We start from the raw sequence: 17,786 nt of genomic DNA, 5'->3' as shown, positions 1-17,786 counted from the left end.
TGCACAGACATCGACTTGAGAAAATACGCGAAGACAACAGTATACAAGTACATCCGATGCAAAGATATCGACTTCAGAATAAAAAGCCGATGCACAGCCATCGACTCTGGAGGTACAAGTTCAACAAAGCATTTATCAGTTTACACAGAGAGGCTCTACTGAAGAAACGCGTTGAGGGCATGAAGGGCGTCAGCACGGATACGATCCACCTCGGCGATCTCAGCCTCGTCGTCCTCGTCTTTGCCCATCACCAGCTGACTGCTCAGGGCACGAATTTCAGCCAGATCGGTCTTCAGATCAGCTGTGAGGCCTTTTGCTTCCTCTTGAGAGCGGGCAATAAGAGCTTCCTTGTCTTGGATAAGCTGCTTGGTCACCCTGACCCTCTCTTCAAGGTTCTCCAGTTCCTTACGCAGGGTTTCGAGTTTGGCACTGTTGGCAGAGGTGTCAGTTTTGGCGTCCAAAGCAGCATTTTTCTCGTTGAGCCGTTGACACTTGGCTGCAATATCGGCTCTCAACGGTAGCTGGGCGTGGTGAAGGTTAATTCTTTGACGAGCCAACTGCACCCTTGACCTGAAGACCGACAGAGTCACAGCCGGCCAAAGTTTTACCTGCAGTGTCACTGGGAGATGGGACTGGATATCTTCGAGAATGCCCTTTACTTCCTCGGGGTTTTCAACCAGGGTCTCAACTGAGGAAGAGAGCAAAGCCTGGAGACGCTGGAGTGGACCATGGGCCGTGCTAGGACTTGGCTCTTCACCTGCCTTGGAAGTAGCTGGTTCGATGGATTCAGGGTCGAACGTCAGCAAGCTTGAGAGATCACAACCCTAACAGACGAACAAGAACAGCATTAGTATACAGCAAAAAGAAAAGGGTAGAGCCAAGGGAATGTAGTATACCTCTCCCAAGGTGGGAGGGACAGCCGATGTTGTGGTGATCGGCTTTTCCGTGGGCTTGGTTAGGTTGGCCACCTTATCAGCCAAGCTCTTTGAAGTCGCTAGGTCTAGTGTGGCGGATGGCATCAGCACCTCTTCTACGTCTCCGCTAGAGGTCTCATTGGCCTACAAAAGGAAGTGATTAGCCGATCCGAGTGGCAATGGGATAGCATGAAATATAAACCAGGGGAGTAATTACATTTGAAACCTCCTGGCTTGGTGAAGAAGCTCGTGGGTCTCTGCGAGCCCTCTTGACGCACCGACGCTTCACGCGCGACCCTGTCCTGATCGGAGCTTGAAAGGCAGTAGGTTCGGGAGTTGACCTTTTCTTAGAAGCCGACACTGGCGAGTCTGTCTGGCTCTGTGTGGTGGTTCTTCCAGAATCACCTGAGCTCGAGTCCCTTCGACTGGACTGTGCCTCCTCGCTGGGATTCTCCTCGGTGGAGGTCTGTAAAAGAAATACAAGCATGCTGCATAAGCCTGGAAGGACTGACGAAATTAGTCAAGGCATAAATCAACTTACGTGCAGGCTTTCTTGAGTAGGAGTAGGGGCTTGGCGCTTCAAGGTCTTCCTGGCAGCCACTTTCCTCACGGCTTTCCTCGCCTGGATTGAGGCTCGGGGGGCAGCTGGCCCCGAGGATGCTCTGCTTTTGGAAGCCGATTTCGGAGAAATCGGCTGACCTTGCATCATAATTTTCTTCAGGGGTGGCGAGCTCTGGCAGAAGAGAACCACCGGAGCTGGGGGAAGGAACTTGAAGGGGGAGCCATCGGCTTGCATGGGTTCTGGGCCATCTTGCTGCTGCAAGGAGATAGAGCCAGGTTACATACAATCATCGCGAGCCATTGCAAGGAATTTATAAGTAATAGTACCTGGTCTGTAGGGACATCGTATTCAGCATCAAGTTGCTTCAGCAGCGGCCCTAGAGCTTTTCTGAAGGCGTAGGTCTTCCACATGGACCACCAGGTCTCGAAACCATCGGAGGTGGTGGTGAAACGAAGGTCGTGAGGGATTGGGATGGACAGAGCGTCAAAGAAGGAATAGCACCTCTGGCCAGTAAGGATGTCAGGCAGTTCAGCTCTGCTTTCTGTCAAGTGGTGAAGAAAGAAGTGTGGAGACACTTGCCCAAGACCGAACTGCCGGGCTACTACCACCGGCTGGTAAGATTCATAACCAGGCTTGATGATCCTGTTTGAGGTACTCATGCCAACTGGAAGAAAGCAAGGACGGATCATGATAGAGTACAAATGCCGAGTGCTTGGGTCATCGGCAAAGCTGTCCAACCTGAAGGAAACTGGGTTCTCGAAATTTTCAGATTCAGTATAAGGAAAGAACAGAGGATTGTCCAAGCCTTGGAAGAAAGTTCTGAACCACTCTGATGCTTCCTTAGGGATCAGCCTGCTGCCTGGGAGGCTGTACAGAGCTTGGCCATAGCTAGTACATCGGATTTGCTTGCCACTAGCGTTTGGGAAGGTGCAGGTGGCCAAAGGCGGGAAGTTTGGGATCTGGTGTTGGAAGTACAGCTGAGCCCATAACTGAATAAACCACCAAGGACCTCCTGTTTTAACTGTCTTTTGGGAGAACAGTTTGACAGACATCAGTTGGAGGGATCGATAGACCTCCCCAAGAAGCAGTTTGCCGACGCCAAGCTGAGTGCCTTTGGCGAGTTCATAGGCCAGGGAGAGGTAATTCTTGGTTGGGGCGAGTGATGGGCCACAGAATATGAAGTGCTCCAACCAGAAGTTCAGGAAGGCCGTGTGTTCCCTCTCTGTCACAGGGCCTTTGGTTTTCATATAACGTCTGAGGTAGGCACCCCAGCTGGTACACTCTGTTTTGGAGGAAAGGGTGAAAGGGACCTTTGGCAGCTTAAAAACAGAGGGGCTTGAGGATGCAATGTCTAGGCCTGTGATCATGGCCACATCCAGTAGAGTTGGCGTCATGGGGCCGTGGCCAAACATGAAGCAGTTCAGTGCATCGGACCAGAAGTAGCCGATGGTTTTCAGAATATTCTCGTTCTTTTCAAGAGGAGACAATGATAATGATAAGGCATCGGCTATCCCTATAGTTTCCCAGGTGGCATAATGGGTTTTTGACACTCTACTGTACCATGCCACCCAACCCTCAGGAGGATTAGGCTAGGCTCGCAGGCAGTCGGCCCAGGAAGTCAGATCTAAGTTCTAGTTCACGAAGGGGATTCTGTTAGCCTCGCATGAGATTAAGTGAGCGGGACTCTCAGAAGAACGGGGGCCAAGACACATAGAATTTGGGAGAGAAGGATGCGGCAGCAGGATGTCTGAAACCTAAATTAATAACGAAATAAGACATTAATTCAGGTGATTGCTGTTAATCCTAACATTTACTCGGATGGCGAGGGGCGGTTAAGGATTACCTTCAGACCGGAGACCATGGTATTGGCGTTGGATGATTCCGCCATTGGATGTGCTGTGGAGTTGGAATGGCGCGGTTGAGATCTGAGATTCGTGTGGCCGTGAGTTGGATCTGCTCGGGCGGCGATTTGGGGATCTGAGTTTGCTTTCTCAGACGGAGGTCGCAGGTTACCGTTTGAAGGGGCAACTGGGTTGGCCTTGCTCGCGTTTTATGGTAGAGGCCGATGCGATGCCATCGGCTCTTTTGGAGATTGTTTGACTTTGACTATCGGCAAAATTAACTGGAAGCACTTCTTCATTAATAAGATGGGTTTTTACAATGAAGAGCCGATTGCTCAAGAAAGGAAGAACAAAAGAAGAGCCGATTGCTCGAGTACTACTAATCCTATGCTACTAATCCTCGCTGGCCTCGTCGTCGGCTTCGTAACTGTCGTCGGCGCTGCTTCCGGAGATTTCCTCGTCGCTGCTGCCCCAGCCCTCGGCCGGAGCTTCTTCCTCCTCGTCATCATCATCGTCGTCGCTGTACGCCCAAGCGCGGAAGCGCTTTGCCGGTGGATACCCGGCGGAGAAGGAGGAGTCGTCTTCCTCCTCTTCCTCTTCTTCCTCCTCTTCCCCCTCTTCTTCTTCTTCCTCTTCCTCGTCGGTGGAGGTGAAGCTTGCCCAGGAGTGGAGGTCGTCCTCGCTCTCGCTCTCCAGTTCCCCGTCGATAAGGAACTGGAGGTCGTCCTCCCCATCGGTCAGGGGCAAGTCGCCATCTGACCCGACGAGGGCCTCGGGTGGGCCATCTGGCACGAAGTCAAAGTCCCACTCTTGCTCTGACATCGACTCGCTCGAGGAAGAAGATTGGAAGGAGAGAGCCGATGAAGCAGAGGAGGAGGATGAGTCCATGGTGGAGGAGGGTTTTTTTTCGATGGCCAGAACAGAGCAAGGGGATGAAGAGGTGAACTGTGCGGCACGGTTAAATAAATGGGACGTAGTGGAAGTTTAATGCCATGGCAGTTTTCGAGGAGGCGATGCCAAAACGCTGTCAAATCTTGCAGAGAAGTTGGGAAGGCAAGGCATCATGATGAAGGATACTGCGGCGGTTCTGCTCTGCCACGACATGACCCGACGAGGAAAAAGCAGAGTGGTTTTGGAATTATCATTTCCAAAACCAGGGGGGCATGTGTTATCACCAGAATTTGACCGGATCAGAGGTGGGCCGTGATTAAAGATGGGCTTGAGGAATATACACGGAGGATATACATGAATCGGCCTTGTACAAGAAAGTTTGGGCTAGTTTGCCCGTGTATCTGTAAATATAGTAGGATACGTGTCGGTTAGGTAGAATTTGGCTCGTACACGGTTGGGATTATTCCCACGTTAGAAAGTCTACGGACTATAAATATGTATCTAGGGTTATCGAGAAAAACAACAATCACGTTCACAACAAACCAATCCAGGCGCATCGCCAACCCCTTGTTTCGTGGGTTTCTTCTGGGTAAGCATCATGCTGCCTAGATCGCATCTTGCGATCTAGGTAGTATACGTTTATTCGTTGTTCATGCGTTGCTCGTGCTGAAGCCTTGTTGATGGCGAGCAACGTAGTTATCATAGATGTGTTAGGGTTAGCATTGCTTTACCACGATATATGCTTTGATCTATGCTATCCCTAGACGTCTAGCCTCCTTTACACCTGTCTTAGGTGTAAGGGCGGCACCTTGCTTGATCTGTGTTTAGTAGATCCGATCTGTTATGGTTGCTCCTTATTCTTCAAGGATTACTTTAATATCTGCATAGTTAGGCCTTGCAAACGGGTTGAAGGATCCAGTAGCACGTAGGGTGTAGTTTGCTAGCCCTAGATAAGATGTTCCGAGAATCAACTCCATGTTGGTTTTTAGGCCTTATCTAGGGCTGGTTTATTATCATCTTGCGTGGCTGCCAGGCTCAATCACGTGTAGGATGTTCCGATTATGTGGTGAAAACCCTAAATCGTCGTAGGTCATTTTAGCTTTATATTGATCAAGCAGGACCACCATGTGATCGTAGACCTCATACGAACCATGGGTGGATCGGCTCCTTGAGCCGATTCACAGGAAAACCTGAGAGCCGATCGAGGCTCGTATTTAATGGTTACGTGTATGCCATGCAGGAAACTAAGCGAAGCAGATCATCACCTTCCTGACCAGGTATAGGTCAGGTGGCACGCCCTTGCACCAGCATCGGGACGTGCGTGCCGGAGCTTTGCGGACCATCGCTCGAGGGACCAGGGCCAGCCGCAGTTCTGGGAGCCTCCCGGCTCTACGTGTTGCCCGTCGCTACTCGCCGGTGGGTTTCGGACGCCAACACCTTCTTGGAGGCGTCGCTTTTGGAGAGTCTATACTTCAGGTGTTGTCAAGGTGGTGGTTGTGTTGCTGTTGCTAGGTCTAGAATGTTGTAGTGGGACTTTTATTTCTTAGTTTTTTTACTCTTTTTTAGCTGTTTGCATCCGTACTGCCATTAGGGTGGGGCGTTGTTGCAGAAGCTGGGTGTAATTGGTATCTTTTGATATTAATATATTCCCTTTATCTAAAAAAAGGAGTAACCCCTTATACAAACCTAAGATGGCATGCCCTCTAGGAGTAATCACTTATACAGGTTTATGTGATGAAAGTTTTCCTATTAACATCATCTCATATTCTTTCTACAAGGAGATATCTCACAACCTAGATTTCCTTGAAATGGAACCCATAAATACCAATGTTTTACTTTTGGATAGAACTAGAGTGCTCATGGATATAATTAACAATGCTCATATATTGCTTGGTTAACGCATGCTCTCTATTGATGATGTTGTTATGGACATCCTATGATCCTTTTCATTCCATCCTTTTTTGTAGACCCTTTATAATAACCTCCAATATAAAAATTGACAGTAAAAGGGAGTTGATATAACTTAAGTTCGTGGAAGATGAAATCCAATTTAACTTCTATAAATTTAAGAGTCAGCCATATGAGAAAGAAACATATACCAAGGAAAATGACATATTCCATTGTCTATCAATCAACCATTTGTGAATTGCCGAAGATGTTTTGGAAAGAAGTTTCACCAATGATGTAGGTTATATTCGAGAGAAATTATCCTTTGATAATCACCTCAACATTACTGTTGTAGGAGAAAATTTTAAGACACCTTATTTTGACAAATTAGAAAGAAAAAGGGGACAATAAAACTACTTCATTGGATCTAAAACCCTTACCCAATGGATTGAAATATGAATTTCTTGAAGATACGAACAATTATCATGTTATTATTAGTTCTAATCTTTCATGGACAGATGAAGAAAAGTTATTAACCATCTTGAAAGACCACCAAATCTTTTCGGGTATGCACTTGATGATTTCAACGGAGTTAGTCCCTCAGTTGTTATGCATAGAATTCCTATTATGGAAGATGTGGAGCCTATACTTGATACTCAGAAACATGTTCACCCTCAAATGAAGGATGTGGTAAAAAAAGTGGCAGTTCGCTTCCTTAATGTGGGTTAATGTGGGTTAACCCAGTTCATTGCATTCCTAAGCATGGAGGAGTAACTGTTATCCAAAATGATATTGATGAAGTCTTGTCTACTAGAACTATTACAGAATATAAAACATGTGTTGATTTTAGGAAATTAAACAAGGAAATTAAAATATTGTAGGATAACGTTGCATAGAAAACAAAAATTTTCCTACCGCGAACACGCAATCCAAGCCAAGATGCAATCTAGAAGACGGTAGCAACGAGGGAGTATCGAGTCTCACCCTTGAAGAGATTCCAAAGCCTACAAGATGAGGCTCTTGTTGCTGCGGTAGACGATCACTTGCCGCTTGCAAAAGCGCGTAGAAGATCTTGATCACGATCGGTTCCGGCGCCACGAACGGGCAGCACCTCCGTACTCGGTCACACGTTCGGTTGTTGATGAAGACGACGTCCACCTCCCCGTTCCAGCGGGCAGCGGAAGTAGTAGCTCCTCTTGAATCCGACAGCACGACGGCGTGGTGTCGGTGGCGGTGTAGAAGTCCGGCGGAGCTTCGCTAAGCTATGCGGGCAATATGGAGTGGAGGAGCAAAGCTAGGGTTTGGGAGGGGGTGGCCGGCCACTCAAGGGGGGCGGCCAGCTTATGGTCTTGGGGGTGGCCGGCCCCCTCCCTTGGCCCCTCATTATATAGGTGGATCCCAAGTGTTGGTGTCCAAGTCTTCGAATAAGACCCGAAACCAAAACCTTCCATAGGAGGGGGGAAACCTAGCCCAACTAGGACTCCCACCCAAAGGTGGGATTCCCACCTCCCATGTGGGGGGTGGCCGGCCCCCTATGGTGGAGTCCACTTGGGACTCCACCCCATCTAGGGCTGGCCGGCCATGGAGGTGGAGTCCCTTGTGGACTCCACCTTCCTTGGTGGTTTCTTCCGGACTTTTCTAGAACCTTCTAGAACCTTCCATAGAACCTTCCGCGACATTTTATTTCACATAAAATGACATCCTATATATGAATCTTATTCTCCGGACCATTCCGGAACTCCTCGTGATGTCCGGGATCTCATCCGGGACTCCGAACAAATATTCGAACTCCATTCCATAATTCAAGTGCTACCATTTCAACATCCAACTTTAAGTGTGTCACCCTACGGTTCGAGAACTATGCGGACATGGTTGAGTACTCACTCCGACCAATAACCAATAGCGGGATCTGGAGATCCATAATGGCTCCCACATATTCAACGATGACTTTAGTGATCGAATGAACCATTCACATATATTACCAATTCCCTTTGTCTCGCGATATTTTACTTGTCCGAGGTTTGATCTTCGGTATCACTCTATACCTTGTTCAACCTCGTCTCTGACAAGTACTCTTTACTCGTAATAGTGGTATGTGGTCTCTTATGAACTCATTCATATGCTTGCAAGACATTAGACGACATTCCACCGAGAGGGCCCAGTATATCTATCCGTCATCGGGATGGACAAATCCCTTTGTTGATCCATATGCCTCAACTCATACTTTCCGGATACTTAATCCCACCTTTATAGCCACCCATTTACGCAGTGGTGTTTGGTGTAATCAAAGTACCTTTCCGGTATAAGTGATTTACATGATCTCATGGTCATAAGGACTAGGTAACTATGTATCGAAAGCTTATAGCAAATAACTTAATGACGAGATCTTATGCTACGCTTAATTGGGTGTGTCCATTATATCATTCACACAATGACATAACCTTGTTATTAATAACATCCAATGTTCATGATTATGAAACTAATCATCCATTAATCAACAAGCTAGTTTAAGAGGCATACTAGGGACTTCTTATTTGTCTACATATCACACATGTACTAATGTTTCGGTTAATACAATTCTAGCATGATATATAAACATTTATCATAAACATAAAGATATAAATAATAACCACTTTATTATTGCCTCTAGGGCATATCTCCTTAAGTCTCCCACTTGCATTAGAGTCAATAATCTAGATTACATTGTAATATACCTAACACCCATGGCATTCTGGTGTTGGTCATGCTTTGCCCTAGGGAGAGCTTTAGTCAACGGATCTGCTACATTCAGATCAGTGTGTACTTTGCAAATCTTTACTTCTCCATCTTCGATGTACTCGCGAATCGAGTGGTAACGCAGCTTGATATGCTTCAGCCTCTTGTGTGACCTTGGCTCTTGTGCATTGGCGATGGCACCCATGTTATCACAATAAATGATTAATGGGTCCAATGCACTAGGAACCACACCGAGCTCTACAATGAACCTCTTCATCCATACCGCTTCTGATGAAGCCTCTGAAGCCGCTATGTACTCTGATTCTGTTGAAGACTTCGCCACCGTGCCCTGCATCGAGCTTGCCCAGCTTCTTTGCAGCACCATTCAATATAAACACGTACCAGATTGTGACTTAGAGTCATCGGGATCGGTGTTCCAACTTGCATCGGTGTAACCGTTTACAACGAGCTCTTGGTCACCTCCATAACAAAGAAACATATCCTTAGTTCTTTTCAAGTACTTCAGGATATTCTTGACCGCTGTCCAATGTTCCATTCCTGGATCACTTTGATATCTGCTAGTCAAACTAACCGCATGTGCTATATCCGGTCTAGTACATAGCATGGCATACATGATAGATCCTACTGCCGAGGCATAGGGGATGTTACACATCCTTTCTCTTTCTTCTGCCGTAGCCGGTCCTTGAGTTTTACTCAATACCTTGCCTGGTAACATAGGTAAGAACCCTTTCTTACTTTCGTCCATTCTAAACTTCTTTAGAATCTTGTCCAGATATGTACTCTGTGATAGCCCTATTAGGCGTCTTGATCTATCTCTATAAATCTTGATGCCTAATATATATGATGCTTCACCAAGGTCTTTCATTGAAAAACTATTATTCAAATAACCTTTAACACTGCTTAATAGTTCTATATCATTCCCGATCAATAATATGTCATCTACATATAATATCAGGAATGCTACAGAGCTCCCACTCACTTTCTTGTAAATACAGGCCTCTCCATGACACTGTATAAACCCGAAGTCTTTGATCACCTTATCAAAGCGTCGGTTCCAACTTCTTGATGCTTGCTTCAGTCCATAGATTGAACGCTGAAGTTTGCATACTTTGTCAGCATTTTTAGGATCGACAAAACCTTTGGGTTGTACCATATACAACTCTTCCTCAATGTCACCATTAAGGAACGCCGTTTTGACATCCATCTGCCAAATCTCATAATCGAAAAATGCAGCTATTGCTAACAAAATCCTCACAGATTTTAGCTTCGCTACAGGTGAGAATGTCTCATCGTAGTCAACTCCTTGAATTTGTCGGAAACCCTTTGCGACAAGTCGAGCTTTATAGACAGTAATATTACCATCGGCATCTGTTTTTCTCTTGAAGATCCATTTATTCTCAACAGCCTTTCGGCTATCAGGTAAGTCTACCAAAGTCCATACTTTGTTATCATACATGGATCCCATTTCGGATTTCATGGCTTCTTGCCATTTGTTGGAATCTGGGCTCATCATCGCTTCTTCATACGTCGCAGGTCCTCATCATTGTTATCTACAATCATGACATTTAGACAAGGATCATACCAATCGGGAGTGGCACGTTCCCTTGTCGATCTGCGAGGTTCGATGGTTTCCTCGTTCGAAGTTTCATGATCATTATCATTAGCTTCCTCTCGTTGCCGGTGTAGGCGGTACAGGTACAACTTCCGATCAGCGCTACTCTGATCAACGAGTATAGATTCATCAATCTCATCGAGTTCTACTTTTCTTCCAGTCACTTCTTTAGTGAGAAATTCTTTCTCAAGAAAGGTTCCGTTCTTAGCAACAAAGATTTTGCCTTCGGATCTGTGATAGAAAGTGTACCCTATAGTTTCCTTAGGGTATCCTATGAAGACGCATTTCTCCGCTTTGGGTTCTAGCTTGTCCGGTTGTAACTTCTTTACATAGGCTTCGCAACCCCAAACTTTCAGAACGACAGCTTAGGTTTCTTATTAAACCATAATTCATACGGTGTCGCTTTCTACGGATTTTGATGGTGCTCTATTTAAAGTGAATGCGGCTGTCTCTAATGCATAACTCCAAAATGATAACGACAAATCAGTAAGAGACATCATACTACGAACCATATCTAAGAGAGTTCGATTACGACGTTCGGACACACCGTTTCGTTGAGGTGTTCCGGCGGTGTCAATTGTGAAAGTATTCCGCATTTCTTTAAATGTATGCCAAACTCATAACTCAGATATTCACCTCCACGATCAGATCGTAGAAATTTGATCTTCTTGTTACGTTGATTTTCTACTTCACTTTGAAATTCCTTAAACTTCTCGAAAGTTTCGGATTTATGTTTCATGAAATAGATATACCCATATCTACTCAGATCATCTGTGAAGGTTAGAACATAACGATAACCACCGCGCGATGCTACGCTCATTGGTCCACATACATCGGTATGTATGATTTCCAATAAGTCGAGCTCGCTCCATCATACCAGAAAATGGAGTCTTTGTCATTTTTCCCATTAGACATGCTTCGCATCTATCAAGTGACTCAAAGTCAAGTGATTCAAGTAATCCATCGGTATGGAGTTTCTTCATGCGTTTCACTCCAATATGACCAAGGCAGCGATTGCCACATATAAGTAGAATTATCATTAAGTTTAATTCGCTTAGCATCAATGTTATGTATATGCGTATCACTACTATCGAGATCTAACAGAAATAAGCCATTCTTTTGTGGTGCTCGACCATAAAAGATATTATTCATAAAAATAGAACAACCATTATTCTCAGACTTGAATGAATAACCGTCTTGCATTAAACAAGATCCAGATATAATGTTCATGCTCAACGCAGGTACATAATAGCAATTATTTAGGCTTAAAACTAATCCCGAAGGTAGATGTAGAGGAAGTGTGCCGATTGCGATCACATTGACCTTGGATCCGTTTCCAACGCGCATCGTCACTTCATCTTTCAGCAGTTGTCGTTTATTCTTTAGTTCTGTTTCGAGTTACAAATATGAGCAACCGAACCGGTATCAAATACCAGTGTACTAGAACGAGAACCAAGAAATGAACATCTATAACATGTATATAAAATATACATTCTTTATTCTTCTTGACAATGCCGCTCTTCAGATCAGCCAGATACTTGGAGCAATTACGCTTCCAGTGTCCCTTCTCCTTGCAGTAATAGCACTCAGCATCAGGCTTAGGGCCGTTCTTAGGTTTCATAGGAGGCGTGGCAGCTTTATTGCCACCCTTCTTGAATTTTCCCTTAGACTTGCCCTGTTTCTTGAAACTGGTGGTCTTGTTGACCATCAACACTTGGTGCTCTTTCTTGATCTCAATCTCAGCAGCTTTTAGCATGCCAAAGAGTTCAGGTAACTCCTTGTTCATGTTCTGCATATTGTAGTTCATCACAAAGTTCTTGTAACTTGGTGGCGTTGATTGAAGGACACGATTAATCCCCGATCTGTTAGGAATCACTATTCCCAAGTCATCGAGTTTCTTCGCATGCCCGGTCATGGCGAGCATGTGCTCACTAACGGAGCTGCCTTCTTCCATCATACAATGAAGAAATGTTTCGATGCTTCATAGCATTCCACGGCCGCATGAGTCTCGAATATAGCTTTCAGCTCAGTGATCAACTCATGAGGATCATTGTGCTCAAAACGTTTTTGTAGGTCGGATTCCCCACTGCACCGGATGGCACACTGAACTTGAGAGTACCGAGTTTTCCGAGTCGCGTAAACAGCTTTTACTTCATCGGATTCATCTTCTGCAGGAGGGTCACCTAGCGGTGCATCAAGCACAAATTGCAGATTTCCGCCAGAGAGGAAGATCCTCACATGACGGAACCAGTCGGTGAAGTTGCTACCGTTGCTCTTAAGTTTCTCTTTCTCTAGGAACTGAATAAAATTGATTGGGGACGCCATCTCTACAACATATATTTGCAATAGTTTAGACTAAGTTTATGACAAATTGAGTTCAAATTTTAATTCAACATAATTAAAAACCTAAGTGAACTCCCACTCAAAACAATATCCCTCGCATTGTCTTAGTGATCACACGAACCTAATCCACCACACCTAAACCCGATCATCACGAGAAAAGGTGTGATTTCAATGGCGAACACTCATAGTGTTCATCATATCAACCATATGATTCATGCTCTACCTTTCGGTATCACGTGTTCCGAGACCATGTCTGTACATGCTAGGCTCGTCAAGGCCACCTTAGTATCCGCATGTGCAAAACTGTCTTGCACCCGTCATATGTACTTATTGAATCTATCACACCCGATCATCACGAGGTGCTTTGAAACGACAAGTCTTGGCAACGGTGCTACTAAGGATGAACACTTTATTATCTTGAGATTTTAGTGAGGGATCATCTTATAATGCTACCGTCGCGATCTAAGCAAAATAAGATGCATAAAAAGGATTAACATCACATGCAGTTCATATGTGATATGATATGGCCCTTTTGTTCTTGCGCCTTTGATCTTCATCTCCAAAGCACGGATATGATCTCCATCATCTTCGGGCATGATCTCCATCATCGTCGGCGTAGCGTCAAGGTCAATGGCGCCGTCTTCATGATTGTCCTCCATGTAGCTACTATTACAACTACTTTGAAATACTACTCAACATGAAATTTAAAGACAACCATAAGGCTCCTGCCGGTTGCCACAATACAATAATGATCATCTCATACATATTCATCATCATATTATGGCCATATCACATCACCAAACCCTGCAAAAACAAGTTAGACGTCTCTAATTTGGTTTGCATATTTTACGTGGTTTAGGGTTTTCGAGAGAGATCTAATCTACCTACGAACATGAACCACAACGTTGATACTAATGTTTTCAATAGAAGAGTAAATTGAATCTTTACTATAGTAGGAGAGACAGACACCCGCAAAGCCTCTTATGCAATACAAGTTGCATGTCGAACGAGGAACAAGTCTCATGAACGCGGTCATGTAAAGTTAGTCCGAGCCGCTTCATCCCACTATGCCATAAAGATGCAAAGTACTCAAACTAAAGATAACAAGAGCATCAACGCCCACAAACCATTGTGTTCTACTCGTGCAACCATCTATGCATAGACACGGCTCTGATACCACTGTAGGATAACGTTGCATAGAAAACAAAAATTTTCCTACCGCGAACACGCAATCCAAGCCAAGATGCAATCTAGAAGACGGTAGCAACGAGGGAGTATCGAGTCTCACCCTTGAAGAGATTCCAAAGCCTACAAGATGAGGCTCTTGTTGCTGCGGTAGACGATCACTTGCCGCTTGCAAAAGCGCGTAGAAGATCTTGATCACGATCGGTTCCGGCGCCACGAACGGGCAGCACCTCCGTACTCGGTCACACGTTCGGTTGTTGATGAAGACGACGTCCACCTCCCCGTTCCAGCGGGCAGCGGAAGTAGTAGCTCCTCTTGAATCCGACAAAGCACGACGGCGTGGTGTCGGTGGCGGTGTAGAAGTCCGGCGGAGCTTCGCTAAGCTATGCGGGCAATATGGAGTGGAGGAGCAAAGCTAGGGTTTGGGAGGGGGTGGCCGGCCACTCAAGGGGGGCGGCCAGCTTATGGTCTTGGGGGTGGCCGGCCCCCTCCCTTGGCCCCTCATTATATAGGTGGATCCCAAGTGTTGGTGTCCAAGTCTTCGAATAAGACCCGAAACCAAAACCTTCCATAGGAGGGGGAAACCTAGCCCAACTAGGACTCCCACCCAAAGGTGGGATTCCCACCTCCCATGTGGGGGGTGGCCGGCCCCCTATGGTGGAGTCCACTTGGGACTCCACCCCATCTAGGGCTGGCCGGCCATGGAGGTGGAGTCCCTTGTGGACTCCACCTTCCTTGGTGGTTTCTTCCGGACTTTTCTAGAACCTTCTAGAACCTTCCATAGAACCTTCCGCGACATTTTATTTCACATAAAATGACATCCTATATATGAATCTTATTCTCCGGACCATTCCGGAACTCCTCGTGATGTCCGGGATCTCATCCGGGACTCCGAACAAATATTCGAACTCCATTCCATAATTCAAGTGCTACCATTTCAACATCCAACTTTAAGTGTGTCACCCTACGGTTCGAGAACTATGCGGACATGGTTGAGTACTCACTCCGACCAATAACCAATAGCGGGATCTGGAGATCCATAATGGCTCCCACATATTCAACGATGACTTTAGTGATCGAATGAACCATTCACATATATTACCAATTCCCTTTGTCTCGCGATATTTTACTTGTCCGAGGTTTGATCTTCGGTATCACTCTATACCTTGTTCAACCTCGTCTCCTGACAAGTACTCTTTACTCGTACCGTGGTATGTGGTCTCTTATGAACTCATTCATATGCTTGCAAGACATTAGACGACATTCCACCGAGAGGGCCCAGAGTATATCTATCCGTCATCGGGATGGACAAATCCCACTGTTGATCCATATGCCTCAACTCATACTTTCCGGATACTTAATCCCACCTTTATAGCCACCCATTTACGCAGTGGTGTTTGGTGTAATCAAAGTACCTTTCCGGTATAAGTGATTTACATGATCTCATGGTCATAAGGACTAGGTAACTATGTATCGAAAGCTTATAGCAAATAACTTAATGACGAGATCTTATGCTACGCTTAATTGGGTGTGTCCATTATATCATTCACACAATGACATAACCTTGTTATTAATAACATCCAATGTTCATGATTATGAAACTAATCATCCATTAATCAACAAGCTAGTTTAAGAGGCATACTAGGGACTTCTTATTTGTCTACATATCACACATGTACTAATGTTTCGGTTAATACAATTCTAGCATGATATATAAACATTTATCATAAACATAAAGATATAAATAATAACCACTTTATTATTGCCTCTAGGGCATATCTCCTTCAAATATGCCATCAACCGCATCCCTTCATGGAAAAATATTAGATAGATTGGTATGACACTCTTACTATTTCTCCATAGATGCAAATTCTGGTATTCTCTAATAATTATTCGTCCTAGGGATCAAGCGAAAACTACTTTCACTGTCCTTATGGCACGTATTCCTATAGGAGAATGTCGTTTGATTTGCAATCCACCAACCAATTTTCAAAGGTGTATGCTAAACATTTTTTGTGATTTTGTAGAAAAGATTGGGGAGATCCTTTTTAGTGACTTTGTTACCTATGGAACTTCCGTTGATCATTATTTATACAATCTCACCAAAATCTTGCAGCGATGCAAGGAGATTGGTCTAATGCTCAATTGGGAGCTTCTCCACTTTATGATAAGAGAGAAAACAATATCTGGTACAAAAAAAACCGAAAAAGGTATAAGTTTGGATGAATTGAAGGTTGAAATAACTGAGAAATTGCTAAGGCCACCAGATGTAAGAGGTTTGAATTTTTTTTCTAGGACATGCAAGTTTCTATAGAAAATTCATTAAAAACTTTGCTAAGATGGCTGTACCTCTAACTGTTCATTTAGAGATACATTTACCATTTTCCTTTGATAATAGTTGCATGGTAGCGTTCCAGCAAATAAAGAAGAAACTTACAACTATTCATATTACTAGTACAAATGCCCGTGCGTTGCTACGGGTCTCAAATTTCATTTCTCAATGTACATATATAGAATAGCATCAAGCCTATGCTTCAACCGAGAAAGGGATATCTCCTACATGGATATTATTCTGGTTACTCCAGCAAGCAGTCATCAGTTGAATCCTCAATTGCTCCAATATTTTCCACACGATATGTAGTGTCATATCAGCGTTTGTCCAGGCGATCGTTTATGTCAAACATGCTCCAGTTCATGCTTCCACCACACACCGGGTTAATCTCCTCGCACTTGATGAAAACATGTGCTCCTTCCTCCTAATTTCTATAGTTATATTGCCAAAGAGACACTTGTTGAAGGGGAACAACCTAGACACTGCAGGTATTACACATAAATAATACTCCAACTATCGTTCACAATTGAGATTTAGATTTAAAGAGAATGGTTCCATACCAACATGAAGTCCAACAACAAAGCTAGCTTGGGCATGACCGTATAAACGTCTGCAACAAATTTCTAGAGGGCAAAGAAGCAAATATGAGTGAAGGGATTCAAACTTCCAGTTGTTACCTGTTTCGACATGTCGGCTTTGGAGTTGTAGGTTAGTCAGAGGTTGTCAGACCGACCTTGAGCTAACTCCTCTCTCATGCTCTTCCTTTCTTGCATCATCATGAAGAGAGCAACCTGCGACCGCTGCCATCATCGTGGGCGCTCCCAATCATCAGCCACCTACACCACGCCCTCTGCGTGCATCACAAGTCAAGCTCCCAGCCATCCATCGAAGTTGTCCCGCATGCTCCCTATGTTCATCGTTCCCGAGGTCGACAGCCCTCTGGCGTCTCTTCTCGCACGCGTGGCGAGCAGGAACCGGCAGCAGATGCCACGTCCATCTCGTCCCTCCTCGATCCCCTCGTCGCACCTCTCCTCCTTTCTGCGCCCATCAACGCCGTCATGCTAGGACGCCACCTGGTCCCGCTCTTCACCCTTCTCGGAGGTTGAAGGCCCTCTGGTGCCTCTTCTCGCGCACTTTGCGAGCAGGAACAGGCGGTTCCCGTGTGGCCTACGACCTTAGTGAGAGGGGGTATAAACTGAACCGGTAGCATGGCATGGCAGTATTAATGGATTTGGTGGGAGGGCAAAGCAATCAAAAAAAGTTGGAATCAAAGCAGCGACCGGAGAAAATTCCTCCTTTTTAAGTAATATATAGTTAAATGCCCGTGCTTTGCCACATGGCAAAAATGCAAATAAATATAAGTACATGAATATTATATATAAATTATTTTTGAAAATAAAAGAATTGAACTTGACATGGTCTCATGAGCATTGGAAATCTAGAGTTACGAATAATTATTAGGGCTCTGAACTGGGAAAAGAAA

Source organism: Lolium perenne, chromosome 4, assembly GCF_019359855.2.
Source record: "Lolium perenne isolate Kyuss_39 chromosome 4, Kyuss_2.0, whole genome shotgun sequence".
NCBI lineage: Eukaryota > Viridiplantae > Streptophyta > Magnoliopsida > Poales > Poaceae > Lolium > Lolium perenne.
This window is presented reverse-complemented; position numbering follows the sequence as displayed.